Source organism: Xenopus laevis, chromosome 1S (genome assembly GCF_017654675.1).
Source record: "Xenopus laevis strain J_2021 chromosome 1S, Xenopus_laevis_v10.1, whole genome shotgun sequence".
NCBI classification, from domain to species: Eukaryota; Metazoa; Chordata; class Amphibia; order Anura; family Pipidae; genus Xenopus; species Xenopus laevis.
The window spans coordinates 161,150,805-161,165,761 of record NC_054372.1 but is presented as its reverse complement, the minus strand read 5'-3'; the positions used below and the strand labels follow the sequence as shown (position 1 = coordinate 161,165,761).

Sequence of the window (14,957 nt, the reverse complement as noted above, 5' to 3'; positions counted from 1 at the left end):
CAACCAAGCAGGAGTTTATTTTATTAATCTTATAAATTTCCCTCACTCAAGGTGTTGGGGAAACAATGGTATTTTTGGAATATATATATATATATATATATATATATATATATATATATATATATATATATATATATATATATATATATATATTGGTGCGGGGGTTGTCTCCCCCACATAACTGGTGGTGGAGAAAATTTTCAAGTGATAGGTGCCCTTTAATGCCTGGCATAGACAGTAAGTGCTGTCCCTATTTCTGTGACCTTATTTCTCTTTGTTTTGCTAAACGGATCTATTTACAAATGTTGTAGACATTTAAGCATTCTGAGTTATTTGCATAGGGCAGGCTTTCATCTCAACACCCCTCTTTGAAGGCCGGAGAACCATATATTAAATATTTCTAAAATACTAGCCACCCAAAACTGCAATACTTTATAAACTGCTAAATAATGAATGTAAATGGCAAAATTGCTCAGACAAGCACTTTAAATTTACATAAATTAATTTCTGGGGTTTAGATCCACTTTATATAGAGAATGATATAGCAATGAAGGTCTAATGAATTGTTAATCAATTCAAAACCACCAAACAGTTTATATTTGCATTATGAATATTGCACAGTAGTGATGAGCAAAATATTTCACCAAGCGTGGATTAAATGCAAAAGTCCGCACTTCGCTATCAGTGAATTTTCTTGTGAAACCACTGGAAAATTTTGGAAAAAATGCACATTTACATCAGTGCATTTTGCAAGAAATACAACACTGCCCATTAACTTAAATATATTTTGTGCAAAAAAAAAATCCCATTGACTTCAATGCACTTCCCAATTTTTTTGCCATTTCACAATTTTTCTAGCAGCTTTGCATATTTTTTGGCAAAGTGAAATGGGACAGATTCAATGACAAAACTCCTCTTGGTAATCTTTAGGCCAATGGTGTACACTGCTGCAGAACTTCCCCTGCAAGCCATGCAACTGATGGTGTACACTGAGCTAGACTCAACTCCTGGCAGCCATTTACACATTGTTTTCTATAACCATTCCTTGGTGGCCATGCAACCAGCTGTGCGTACGACACTAGAACCATGGTAAAAACTTACAAACCGTAAATACTGCTCAAGAATATTTCCCTGGGGTCATACCAACTGTGCTTACTGCATTAGAAACTTCCCACGGGAACCATTGGACAGATTATGCAAAATGCTCTACAACAGTGCTCTCCAATTTATTAGTAGTGGGATGATCATTTCCCATATATCATGTTTGTTGGGGTTAGATTAAAATGATGGAGCCTTTGAGCAGACTAGGGGCCAAAATTACCTTTTGTAGGACCACATCCAGCCTGATGACCTCCAGATGGACAGTATGGAAATAAGGGTACCAAACACTAAAGTCAGGTGTAGCGGGGAGATCCCCTGCATGTTTATTTAGTCACTTGATGTAACGTTTTGGGGGCGTGCCGCTTCATCAGACATGCAGAATCTCACGTAGCTAGGTGCTTTAAACCTTAAGTGGTTTGCATATTCAATACATACTGTATACCCTTAAGGGAGTTATCCCAATTACTTAAAGTGATACTGACACTAAAAAATTATTATTCAAAAAATTAATGTACATCAAAAGTTACCTTATAGCTCATGTCGATCGTTTTTCACTGATAGGGCTGCTTTAGTAAGAAATTGTTACTTGAAGTTCGTAAACCTGATTGTTTTGCCAACCTGACTGTCCCTTCTCAACCTGTCAGTTAGAGTTTCTAATGCTAACAGACTGCTGAAGCTCAAATATGGCAGCACCCTCAGAGAGGAACATGGGGGATCAGATGGGTTATTTAAAAGCATCTGTAAATACATTTATGGTAAAATTATAGATAGCATGCTAAGACAATATTATGAAAGATGTAAAAAGGGTTTAATTTCTGGTGTCAGTATCTCTTTAATTACTGTTTACAATGATTAACATAAGATAAGTGTAAATATACATTCCATGAAAACAGTCAAAAAACTAATAAAAGTCCATGTGAGCAAAATCATCCTATTGTGTACAAGTCCTTAATGGTGCTTCACTCGGAATAAGTCCCTTAAAGTGGACCTGTCACCCAGACACAAAAATCTGTATAATAAAAGTCCTTTTCAAATTAAACATGAAATCCAATATCTATTTTTTTTAAAGCATTCATAGCTGTTGTAAGCTCATTTAAAAATCTCAGCTGTCAATCAAATATTGTCTGCCCCTCCTCTATGCCCGTGGCCCTTTCCATTCAGTACTTTCTAGAAGTCACTGCTCTCCACACATTCCCCCTTTCTGTTAACCATTTAATTGTGTAGCCAGGGTATGGGAATGGACATCGGGTCCCCCATTCTGGTGCACAAACAAGATTCTGAGATGATGCAAGGCTTGTCTTAATAACAGTGTGCACAAAATGGCTGCTGCCTGTTTGCTATAATTTTGAAATCCCAGACTGAAGTAAGCAAGATTCAAATAATTTATATAGTGTAATTAAAGTTCATTTTGGGTGACGGGTCCCCTTTAAGGTTTAAGTACCTAGCTACAGTATGTGAGATTCTGCATGTCTGACGAAGGTGCACGATCCTGAAACGATAGATTAAGCGACTAAAAATACGTGCAGGGGATCTCCCTGCTACACCTGCCTTTAGTGTTTGGTACCCTTATTTCCATAGAAAATTTGGAGAGGTGCCGACCCCTCCAACCAACACGGGCCATTCACTTTTCAGAAGAGACTGGGGAAAAAGGAAAAACTGTTTGCCATTGACTCCAGTTGGATAGCCCTGCTCTAGAAAGACTTATCTGAACTGAACAGGGCCATATGTCAACACTTTATTCCCTATATACAAAAGACGCATAAGATGACTCCTTAGAGATCATGGTTTTCACCCGATTAATTTGTTTTAGGAACACAAACAGGATAGTCTCTTGAGCATTACCGATTCTCTCTTGCCCCAAACAATCTAAATGTTTTCTAATGAGAAAGAATACCCATGCTCTCCCCGTTTAGTTAAGTGGCTCACTAGGAAAAGCACTTTAAGGGTTTTTATGGGGGCAAATTCACTAAAGGGCGAATTTTCGCCATCAACTGCTTTGCCACACTCTGTGCCACTCAGGTGCAAATTTGTTAAAAATACACTAATTCACTAAAATTCAAAGTTGAGACTCAGTAGGCGAACACTGGTGAATTTTCACTATCGTTACTTCGGCTGGGCGAGCTTTTCAAAGCGAATTTTCGCTATCGTTCATTTATGCTAGCACTATTACGCTTAGGTTAATTTGAATAGGGCGGGTACCTAAAAGTCGTATGGACATCTTTAATAGTAATGTTGGTGCAAATGCTTGAAGTGGGCATTTTTTCAAACACATGTCCAATGAGCCATAATAAATACAGAAGAGATCCTCTAATGCTCTAGACACGAGCCCACCCTTAAACAAATGTGGCATGCCCCTCAAATTAGTTTAAAAAAATTGTTCACACATAAATCTTTAATAGTTTGTACTTTTGAAGTCGCTAGAGTTTTGTACAACTTTAATGCATTTCCGGCATACAGGATATGATGTCACTGACATAATGTTGCTTTGTTTTATCAGTTCACCTGGTCTGAGGTGGCAGAGTAAACTCTTACCTTCAGTAAAATGCGTATCTTAGTAAATTTGCAACGTCCATTCGCCAGAGTGAAACGTCGCCTGGCGATAGGGTGTGAACGAACGCTACCGACAATCTCAATTGTCCTCTACTCCTGTTAGTGAATTGGTGATGTCCTTGCGGATGAGATTTCTGGTGAATTGTCGCTAGCGACGGACACTTTGCCCTTTAGTGAATCTGCTCCCTGGAGTTAGTGCTTTGTGAAAAACATGTATTTCAGTGGAGGTTCCCAAATAAATACACTGCTCCATTTTCTCTGATAACCATCAGAGTCACTTGCCTTTGATGTTTCCATTTAATATTTCTAATAAATTGTTTCCTGCAGATTGTTTAGTTGCATAATGAGTCCATTCAATAAAAGACTTTGCTGGCTGGTACACTGGAAGCATTCCCATTATGTATCCAGTTTTAATTGAGATTATTAAAACCTAATTTAATAAATGGCAGAGAAATTTCAACAAAAAACAGAGCAGCGCATGTTAAAATCAATAATCCGCAAACAAGATCAGAAAGTACTTAATATAAACAAGCCCCCTAACCATTGCAAACGAATAGGAATCAATTTACATTTTGATACAACATCAATGAGATTACAAAAGGTTATGTAATGTAAATTTCCAAAGCTCTGCTGCTTCAGCCATATGTGTAAATATGCAAATAATTATATAGCAAGCCAGGAAAAGTGTCCCATTCATTATTCATCATTTAGAGATTGGCCAGAACAGGCACTTTCATACTTATTATTCATACTGCACCTTTACTGAGTGACTAGAGCAAGGATTTTCGTATAAGATTTGTGACTCTTTTAATTTAGTATTTGCAATGGGTCTTTATTTTATTATTTGTGTTTCTTTTAAATTATTTCTTACTTTTTGTTCAGCAGCTCTCCAGTCTGTTATTTCAGCAGTTATCTGGTTACTAGGGTCCGACTTATCTTAGTAACCACGGCGCCAATATATATAATGGTATAACTTACTATGGTATGCCAAGCTTGAATTTAATGACAAAATAGATGCTTATGACAGAAAGCTGGATTTTATGGCACAAGATTCATTCTATAAACAAAACAATTTCACAAAACCGTTAAAATATCCATTCAGTGAAACAATACTGTCAGTCACATTAATGAATCAATAAGAACAAAGCTTATTGCCCTATAAAAAACAATGAAAAGTTGCCATCTAATGTCCCCTGTGCTGCACAGCAATACACATGAACACAAAACAAACACTACAGGTTCTTAAAGGGGTGTTTATTTTATGTTACATAATGGCCCATTCTAAGCAACTTTTCAGTTGGTCTTCATTATTTATTTTTTGTAGTTTTTGAATTATTTGCATTTAAATTCCATTTGTAAATGCTATCTTATTAGATAGGTAGGTATGTAGCTCCATATTGTCAAATGTCATAGTTACACTGGAATGCTAAAAATTATATTTCTGTGCTGCATTTACAGTACATCACATATATGTTTTCTCTTACTCAGGTGGCTTTGTGCACACTACATACACTTGCAACTTATAAAGAAGAGGTGAATAGTTAATAATCATATAATGAAAAGAGATCATGTTCACATCCCAATTCATATATCGATAGATCTAAAATTCTTGGCTCAGGAGTTACACACACAAATTCATGCACAGTGCAGAAATAAATAGAAATTTAGTTCCATCAAATAACCTGTGTCCCATTTCAGTCTGATTACACTTTTGGGTGGGTGTGAACAGGGCTGATATCAGAGATCTTGGGGTGCCATAGGACAAAATGGGCCTTGCCCACCTCATCGCACCCCACAGTAAAAAGCCACACAGACATGAGTGTTAAAAGAGTAAAAACTATTTGGCCAAAGGATTATTACGCCTGCCACTATGTCAAGATAGACTCTTTAAGCAGGTGCCTACTTTAACCTAAATTGCATTTAGTTTTAGAATTTCCATTTCTAATGTACAATTAAGAGTCATTTGGTTTAATCCCTTAATCAAAAAAAATAACCAATGGTGGCCAATATGCCCTACACAAGTAAAAAAAAACATTGATGGCTAGGGCTCTGAAATAGAGCAATGCTAATTTAGAAAAACAATTTCTTATTTTGTATTGATTTGCTTTTTTTGTTGCTGTAATAAAAATAAATTGTTATTGCACTTGATATTAACTAAGCCATCCTGAGGTAACTATCTTAGTATTTAAATGGTTTTCATTTATTGGGCAGATTATTGTTTCGGTTTCCCAATGCTGAAAACTGAAAAGAAATTTGAGACCCGAACAGGCCTTAGAAAAACTGAGCAAACTCCCCTCAAATTAATTGTATATGGCTGGGCCAGCACTAGGGTTGCCACCTGGCCCGTAAGAATGATGTTTGATCCCAACGTTATTAATAGGAAAAAAAGATAAATTTATAGGAAGGCCGGTATTTTTTTCCAGTAAAGGTGGCAACCCTAGCCATCACTATAACCTCACCAAAAGGGAGGAGCCCTGCCTAATGTCTGACCTGCTACCCTCTTGAATCCTGTTGTGGGGGCTCACCTGGTTGGCCCAGACGTATTTAGGTCAACTAGCACTGGGGTTGCCACCACAGGCAGGGGGCGGCCCGGTGACATAGGGGCCTGGGCGTGTGACATGGAGAGGTGAGGCGGCTATCAGGGGCTGGACTGCTGACGCGGTGATTAGCGACTGGCTTATCGCCATGTCATTCACCTCATTCAATGTCCTGTTTCCTAATTCGGAAATCCGGACATCAATTCAAAAAACTGGGCTGTCCGGGTGAAATCCAGACAGGTGGCAACCCTAACTGGCACACATCTCATTCTTATCACTAAATTACAAACTCTTAAACCTCTGGAATTATTTAACTCAGGGTTGGACTGGGCCAGCGGGACACTGGGAAAAACCCAGTGGGCTCCCAGCCCTTGTGTACCCCGCTGGGCCAGATCCGCGATCTGCAGGCTCCTTCCTGCTGCATCCACCGGACAAATGTAGTGTATGTGTGTGTGCGCCACAGCAGTGGGGGCCGGGGGTCCAAAGGAGGCCCCCCAGTCAGACCCTGATTTAACTAATGACATAACGACACTTAGGATTTAAATTTTCTTTTATTCTGCAAATCAAGCAAACAAAATAAACGTTTTTGCATTAAAGACCATCACTGACTTGAACAACGACAATTTTAATACAACAATTTTAGGGGGGTATAATGGTTCAGTTGGATGTTAAATAACACTTCACTTGAGTTCTATTATTCACAAAAGTCAAAACACTTTTTGAAATGACACACACACACACACACACACATTCAAAGTCCTAGCGCACACCAGAGCTGCATTATCCATATTCCATTGAGAAAGGTGCACACCAGGATTTTTCAATTAAAACTTCATATTTATTGAATAAGTTTAAAACGGGAACCAGCCAACGTTTGTGTCTTTCTCTAAGACCTTTATCAAGACGGTCCTGATAAAGGTCTTAGAGAAAGACCGAAACGTTGGCCGGTTCCTGTTTTAAACTGATTCAATAAATATGAAGTTTTAATTGAAAAATCCTGGTGTGCACCTTTCTCAATGGAATATATATATATATATCTATCTATATCTATCTATCTATATCTATATATCTATATCTATATAAAACTATTGAATACCGAGGCCAGCAACTAAAAAAATATAACAAATATCTGTGAATTTAATTTTTACTTTTCCACTAAACATTTACATGTAACAAGAACAATGAAATGAATTGCAGCGTCCAGAGACATATTTCTGTCTGTAGCTGCTATTACAGTTGTCCCACTTTTTGGCCTGTCTATATTCTTATGATACATCGGCTCACACAAGTCAGCTACGTGGTGCGTCAGTGCGCTTACGTGTGGTCGTGACGCCAGTCTCGCGAGATGAGACTTGTGGCGCTGAGATTTTTTTTTTAAGGCAGGAGACTAGGAGCCTGCAGTGAGCAGTTTTGCGGCAGCTGTAAGTAGCGATGTGGTGCTGTTGGGCTCTGTCAGAAGAAGCGGGACTGTTGGGCAGTATGAAAGCTGTGTAAGGGAAGAACATGTAGTCAGTCACCTTAGTAGCCGCCCTGCCTTCCGATTGTCTGCAGGTCACTAACAGCAGCAGGGGACCCGATAATCCAAGTAAGAGCAGCACAGCCGGCCCCTAACCCACCGAACCCTTGATGACTGTACCCCCAGTCCCCTACTGATGGCGGCTGTGAGGCTGACGCTTATTCTATGTTGATGGAAGGTAGAGCCTGTGAGACTGGCCAGACAAAGCATGGCTGAATAATAAGCATAGAAACTATTGGGGATAACTTTACCAACTGGTATTATGTGACTGCTCTACTTTAGTATCATTTGCTGAAGGACTGGGCATTGGGCGAATGACTTGACTATGCTTGGTATAGGGGTGTCCCTGGACAACTTAGCACCCTGGGCAGTAACCTATGGCAACCAGTTTTTCTTTGGCATTGGTTGTTTTGTTGCAGCTGGATGAAGTAAACAAAGCACTGATTGACTTCACTGGTTTACTGCCTAGTATTGGCAAATTACAATGACACCCTCTCCATGAAAGGCTGTTAAGGTGGCCATAGACGCAAAGATCCTATCGTACGAACCGAGGATTCGTACGATTTTCGGACCGTTTGTGGAGAATCCTGACATTTTTTGTCTGGCGGAGATCGGTCGTTTAGTCGATGGGACAGGTTGGATTTTGTCCTGTCGGAGCCCATTGCGCTCTCAGGGTTGAACGTTCACATTAGCCCCGATATAGCAATGCCCCTTAGTGGCGTATCAGGGAAAGATCGGCTTGTTTGGCGTTGTCGCCAAACGAGCGGATCTTCTCGTCTATGGCCACCTTAACACAAGGACGGTTTTTCCTGCGCTCACCTGCGTTGCGCTTTCTTCCGTTCAGCCGCAGGGGAGCGCAGGAGTAGACACACTTAATTATTGTGAAGCTGTACTCGCACAGAATCATGTAAGTGGCGAACGCAGCATGTTGCATTTCACCTGCATTCGACGCATACAAGCGTCTGTGTGAGTACAGCCCCCTTCACAATAATTGAGTGCGTCTACTTCTGCGCTCCCCTGCGGCTGAATGGAAGAAAGCGCAGCCCAGGGGAGCACAGGAAAACCGCCTGTATGTAAGAGCCCTAATTGTATTGTAGTCAGGGAAATGTGGTGCAGAGGAGACCTGAGCAGCGGCTTTGCAGAAGGGGAATAGTCAAATGGATTGGGTATCTGTGACTGGAATAGGGTAAGTGCCATAACTGGTACAATAACTAAGCAATGGAATGTTCTAATCAATGTCTCATCATCCTTTCAAGTTGTTAATACATGATTTGACAAGATATCTGCCAATGCAACATGTACCATATTTCCAAATAATATATTGTGTGTTAAAACTCTTTCGGTGTGATGCTGTAAGAAAGCTTTCCTCCTGTACGCAGATCAGATTTATAATTCAAAAGTGTTAGAGGGAAAATCAAGTCTTGAAAAGAAAAATTCATTCTGTCATGATTTTTATAATGTAGTTTTTATTTCTAAATTACATTGTTTACACTGCAAATAATTCACTCTACAATATAAAATGTAGTTTCTGAACCAGCAAGTGTATTTTTATTTAGTTATAATACTGGTGTGTAGGCAGCCATCTCAGGTCATTTTGCCTGGTCATGTGCTTTCAGAAACGGCCATCACTTCAGGATGGAACTGTTTTCTTTGAGGCTGTTGTTTCTCCTACTCACTGAATGTGTCGCAGTGGGACCTGGATTTTGCTATTGAGTGTTGTTCTTAGATGTACCAGGTAACTGTTGTGTTAGAGAGATGCTATCTACTTACCTTCCCATTGTTCTGTTATTAGGCTGCTGGGGTGGAAAGGAAGGGGTGATATTACTTCAACTTGTAAAGCAATAGAGTAACTGAAGTTTATCAGAGCAGAAGTCATGTCTAGCCCCATGTCAGATTTCAAAATTAAATATTTGTTTGCTCTTTTGAGAAGCGGATTTCAGTGCAGAATTCTGCAGCACGACTAACTGATGCGTTTTGAAAAAGTTTTTCCCACGACAGTATCCCTTTAACTGTGGCACAGCAGCATGGGACTGTTTGCGCTTTGAGAACAGACCATACATTGGCATATTTATTGCAGTTGGTTGTTCTTCTGAATGACTACCCCTTCTCTGAGAGTTTTATCCATGTGTAGCTTTTTCATTTGCCTGTCGTTGATACTAATAGTTTTTGCTAAAGCATATTGATCATTGGAGTATTTTTGTACATTTAACAAATAATTGTCACTTTCCATTCAGCAAATCATTGTTTATTTTCATGACAGATTATTGTTGAAGCCCAAATGGTCTATGTTCAATCTGTGATGTGTTTCGTCATTCAGGGTAGTAGTCTCTTGACTAACAAAACTGAAATTAAGCAGGGTAATAATACTAAGATGATATTATGTAAAGTCATTATTGGCAATATTCCCTTTCATTAAATATGCAGTTATATGTATGTGTGGGGATGAGAACATAGCTCAAATATTTTACTTACGCTGCTCTAAATAATGGTTTGTAGTCAAAAATGAATATTTATGTTATATTTATCTATGTTTATATACAAGGCCTCAGTAGAATCAACCAATATATCTATTGTAAGACCCCTGATCATTATAAATTAATGTAAAGCACTGTGTAACTTGCTGGGGCTGTATACATAAATGCAGATGATGATAGCAGCTTCAATTTGTGTTCTGTGCCTGTAGTTGTTTGTTTTTTGTTTATTTATAGTAAAACAAATTTATAAATAGATTATATATACATTAAGTTGTTCCTCTGCATTGTTCTTCTTTTCCTTACTAGCTTATTGAATTGTTACTTCCTCAGGAAGTGGTGCTGTCAGGGAGAGAAATATGTTTTTCATGATATATGTAGAAGCTCAGTGTTTGGATGCTTACTTCTATTGGAATGGAAAATAGTGTTTGTTAAACATGTACTATAATTGTTTCTTTTAATCCTATTTGTCTCATTCATAACTGCTTAGCAGTTTACCTTATGTCTTGTATTCCTTTAACTTTTAAGAACAGCCTAGCTGTTCCATGTAAAGTAAAACAGCATCTCCACAGACTGCAACAGCCAGGGCCAGACCAAGATTAATGAGTGTGGAATCTGGAGTAGCCAGACTTTGTTTACAATCTAGTTTCTTTGGCTACGGTACATTTATACATGGAAAATATATTTCAGAAGTGGCTCTGCTCACTGTACCCTCGTGTTGCACAATTTTGGACTGCTAGTAAAACTATTGTTTGTGGCAAACAGAGAGCAGCTATTAAAAGGTCCTAAGGAAAAACGGAAGTATCTGTATGGCTAAAGGAGAATTAAACTGTTTCAATTTTGTTAAGGGTTAAACAGTGGCCACGCATAAGTAATATATAGTGGCTACCTTAAGTAGACAAACACGTTACAGATCTTCATATATAGGGTCCCAGGCTGCTGGGTAGAATCCACAAAGTAAGCAAATATTTTCAGGTATAAAAAAAAAACCTATTTATCTGGAAGACAGAGCCACAAATGAGACTGTTGCTGCCCTCAGTTATGTTATGATAATCGTATGATAGATTAATTATTTGCATTAAATCTAACTTGCATTCTTGATTGTTTTTATTGAAATCAAGTTTTGTTTATGTCTTAAAAAATGTGTGGCACAATTGCAACAATTAAAAATTCATTTCTATGTTACCTTTTAACAGCTGGTAACTCAGGCTTCCTATAGGACTGACACATAATTTCAGTTTTAAATAATCTTTTGTGTGCAAGAAAGAACTTATATTTATTTTGTGGCAATGATATACAGTACACACATGCCATACCAAATGACACTACAAGACCAACTGTGTGAACTCCTGTCTTTCCAGATGTTCGCACAACTTCCTTCATTGTCAGCAAGCCTTTGGGACTTGTAAGTCATAAGAACTTGATTACTGACAGTTTGGCATTCCTGCTACAGAGTCATAAAAATCCCTGTTGCACTGACAGTTAAGTCATGGGTTTAGCCAGCTGCTTCTGTCTGATACAGGAAGAAACTTTATAAAACCAGATATTCTTTTGCTAAACAGTGGGAAGTTATCAGTAGGTTGCTGATAGCTGGCAGTTTTTACCGTGCTATGTATCCTTTTCTTGTTTCTGACCACTGCTATACATTAGCAAATGGGAGAATTGCTAGATGAGGAATTTCCCCTGTTACTCGTATTAGTATATGATTTGCCTCTTTGGTCCCATAATTCTAAGTTTTATTATTTAAGCGTTGAGTAGTTTAAAGGTATGCTGTTATCACCAATTAAAACTAAGGATGCACCGGATCCACTATTTGGGATTCGGCCGAATCCCCAAATCCTTGGTGAAAGATTCTGCCGAATACCAAACCAAATCCAAATCCAAATTTGCAAATTAGGGGCAGGAAAGGAAAAAGTGGAAGAAAAAACTTTCTTTTGTGACGAAAAATCACGTGATTTCCCTACCTGCCCCTAATTTACATTTGCAAATTAGTATTCGGTTCGGCCAGGCGCAAGGATTCGGCTGAGTCTGAATCTTGCTGAAAAAGGCCAAATCCTGGACTCGGTGCATCCCTAATTAAAACAGTGTGTACAAATAGGCTGCAACGCAAAGTCGCCTGCGCTAATGCACATGCGGCGATGCGTTTTCTATAATCGCCCGAAGTTGCCTCACTGAGGCAACTTTGGGCGACTATTGAAAACGCATCGCCGCGTGTGCATTAGCGCAGGCGACTTTGCGTTGCAGCCTATGGGGAAAAACGCAGAGGCAGTTCGGGGAGATAGTCGCGCAAAAGACGAGGCGATTAGTCGCCAGGCGACAAAATCTCCCCGAATCTCCTCGTGTGGACTAGCCCTTACACTAAGGAGTGTAAGTTAATATCTGTAATAATCAGTGATTCTTATCTAATTTACTAGCTGTTATTGCTTTACAACCCTTCTGGCTGGGAAGATAAGGAATTGTACAGGAATACTATTGGAATATGCAAAGATATGTCTATTTTTAAAAGAAGCACTGTCATTATAATGTCTTTCCATTAGCCTGAAAACTACATAATAAATCTTTACTGGCCTTCAGGCTGGGCTTCAGGGATATATTGATTATATATAAGTTAGGAAGCATTTGTTCTGATGTGACTGACAATCATACAGCTGTAGAAGAAGCACACTGGCACAAGATATGCAGATGCAGGGTGAACACTTTCAAAGTTTTTAATGCGGAAGCGCAACTTGGAAGTTACATTTCCACATTAAAAACCTTTCAAGGGTTTGCCTTGTATCTACACGCCCTGTTTGCCAGTGTGCTTCTTCTACATATGTAATAGGAGGTTGCCATATCCTCCATTACCGAGCACGAAGCTTACTAAGCACCATAAAATAGAGGGTGTGTTAGTGCCTTCCTGCTATAACAATCATACAGCTCCTTAAATCCTTGTGTACACTATTAGATAGTTGTTTTATTTTTGTTATTCATGGGATCTAGTTTTCACAAAACAATTTGAGAAGTTTGTAGAACTTTTTATCTATTAATATTTTCATGAAACCAGGTCATGATATGCAGTATGTAGTAGTGTTAAGTCTAAGCAACTGGACATGCTGACTAATCTTGAAAATGCTTTACCACTCAGCTGAGTGTCTTCTTTATGATGAGTAGTGGAAACAATTTAAAGATTACTCAACAAGTCCAGTTGCTGTAGACTTAACACTTCAGGTTTGGGATCTGTTATCTGGATACCCGTTATCCAGAAAGCTCCAAATTACGGGGAGGCCATCTGCCGTAGACTTCGTTTTAATTAGTTTATTAAGATCTTAAAAAATGTTTTCTTTTTTAATAATCAGTACATTATAATTGATCCCAAATATAAGTAAAGGGATAGTGTCATGGGAAAACATGTTTTTTTCAAAATGCGTCAGTTAAAGGAAAACTAAACCCCCCAAACAATGTAGGTCTCTATTAAAAGATACTGAGTAAAACAGCTCATCTGTAAAACCCTGCTTCATGTAAGTGAACCATTATCATAATAATATACTTTTTCAGTAGTATGTGCCATTGGGTAATCATTAATAGAAAATTGCCATTTTAAAAAATAAGGGCCGCCCCCTGAGATCGTACGATTCACTGTGCACACATACAAACCACATGTAAGGTCACATGAGCCAATTAACAGACAGAGTTCTGCCTTTTGCTTCCTCACTTCTTCCTGTTACAGTTAGTGTTGTAGTATTTCTGGTCAGGTGATCTCTGAGGCAGCACAGATAGAGTCACGAAATGGTGGTTCAAGGCAAGAGATGTAGAAGGGCAATATATATGTAAATATATATTCCAGTTTGGTAAGATTCTTTAATATGTCATTCAATTTGATATAAACTATCTGTTGCTTAAGTATTCATTTTGGGGGTATAGTTTTCCTTTAATAGTGCTGCTGGGGGGAGGAAGGGAGGGGGTGATATCACTCCAACTTGCAGTACAGCAGTAAAGAGTGACTGAAGTTTATCAGAGCACAAGTCACATGACTGGGGGCAGCTGGGAAACTGACAATATGTCTAGCCCCATTTCAGATTTCAAAATTGAATATAAAAAAAATCAGTTTGCTCTTTTGAGAATTGGATTTCAGTGCAGAAGTCTGCTGGAGTAGCACTATTATCTGATGCATTTTGAAAAAAAAAAATGTTTTCCCATGACCGTATCCCTTTAATATTTAAATGACTTTATAGTAGAATTAAGGCAAGTGTGTATGGAGTGTTGGCTCTGCTGAGTGCAGGTACATGGAACAGAGTGGAGATCAACCTGACAAATGTGAAAGTCGCCATTTGTTAGCCAATCTCCGCTCGGATTACCTGTACTCAGATAGAAGCTGTACTTTCAGTGCAGATAGGAGATGCAGCTGAGGCAGGTTTCACTTCTCTCCACCTGCAGAAAAAAAATTCAGGCTGAGAGCACCAGAACCAATGTTCCATGTGCACTTGCCCTTAAGGAATAGAGATCCAAGTTGTAGAAATACCCCTTATCTGGAAAACCTTCTGACCATTCTGGATAACAGATCCCTGTTATGATACCTTTACAACAAACTATCCTAATGAGACTTGAGATCGATTATTGATTTAAGCTACACTGTAGCAAGATCTGAACACTGGGGGTCTTTTTAACACCGTAACCTTTATTGATTGAATAGCATACAGTTGCATAAAGAGTAATTTTCTCTTCCTGAACAGTAGTTCTTTGAAGCATAGTCCAGTGGCAGAGTGCAGATATTCAGGGTATCATACAGTCACATCATATACAGTG

General features: G+C 38.8%; 1 protein-coding gene across 5 annotated transcripts in view; it reads left to right on the top strand.

Annotated features, from left to right (window-relative positions):
• Positions 1-7,502: 7,502 nt before the first annotated feature.
• Positions 7,503-14,957, top strand: part of apc.S (adenomatous polyposis coli S homeolog) — a 67,159-nt gene continuing 59,704 nt past the window's right edge. For 3 of the 5 annotated variants that reach the window (XM_018244325.2, XM_018244323.2, XM_018244328.2), the window contains exon 1: positions 7,616-7,773. The gene's annotated coding sequence lies outside the window, so the exon portion shown is untranslated. The other 2 variants (XM_018244324.2, XM_018244327.2) reach the window with 2 other exon arrangements.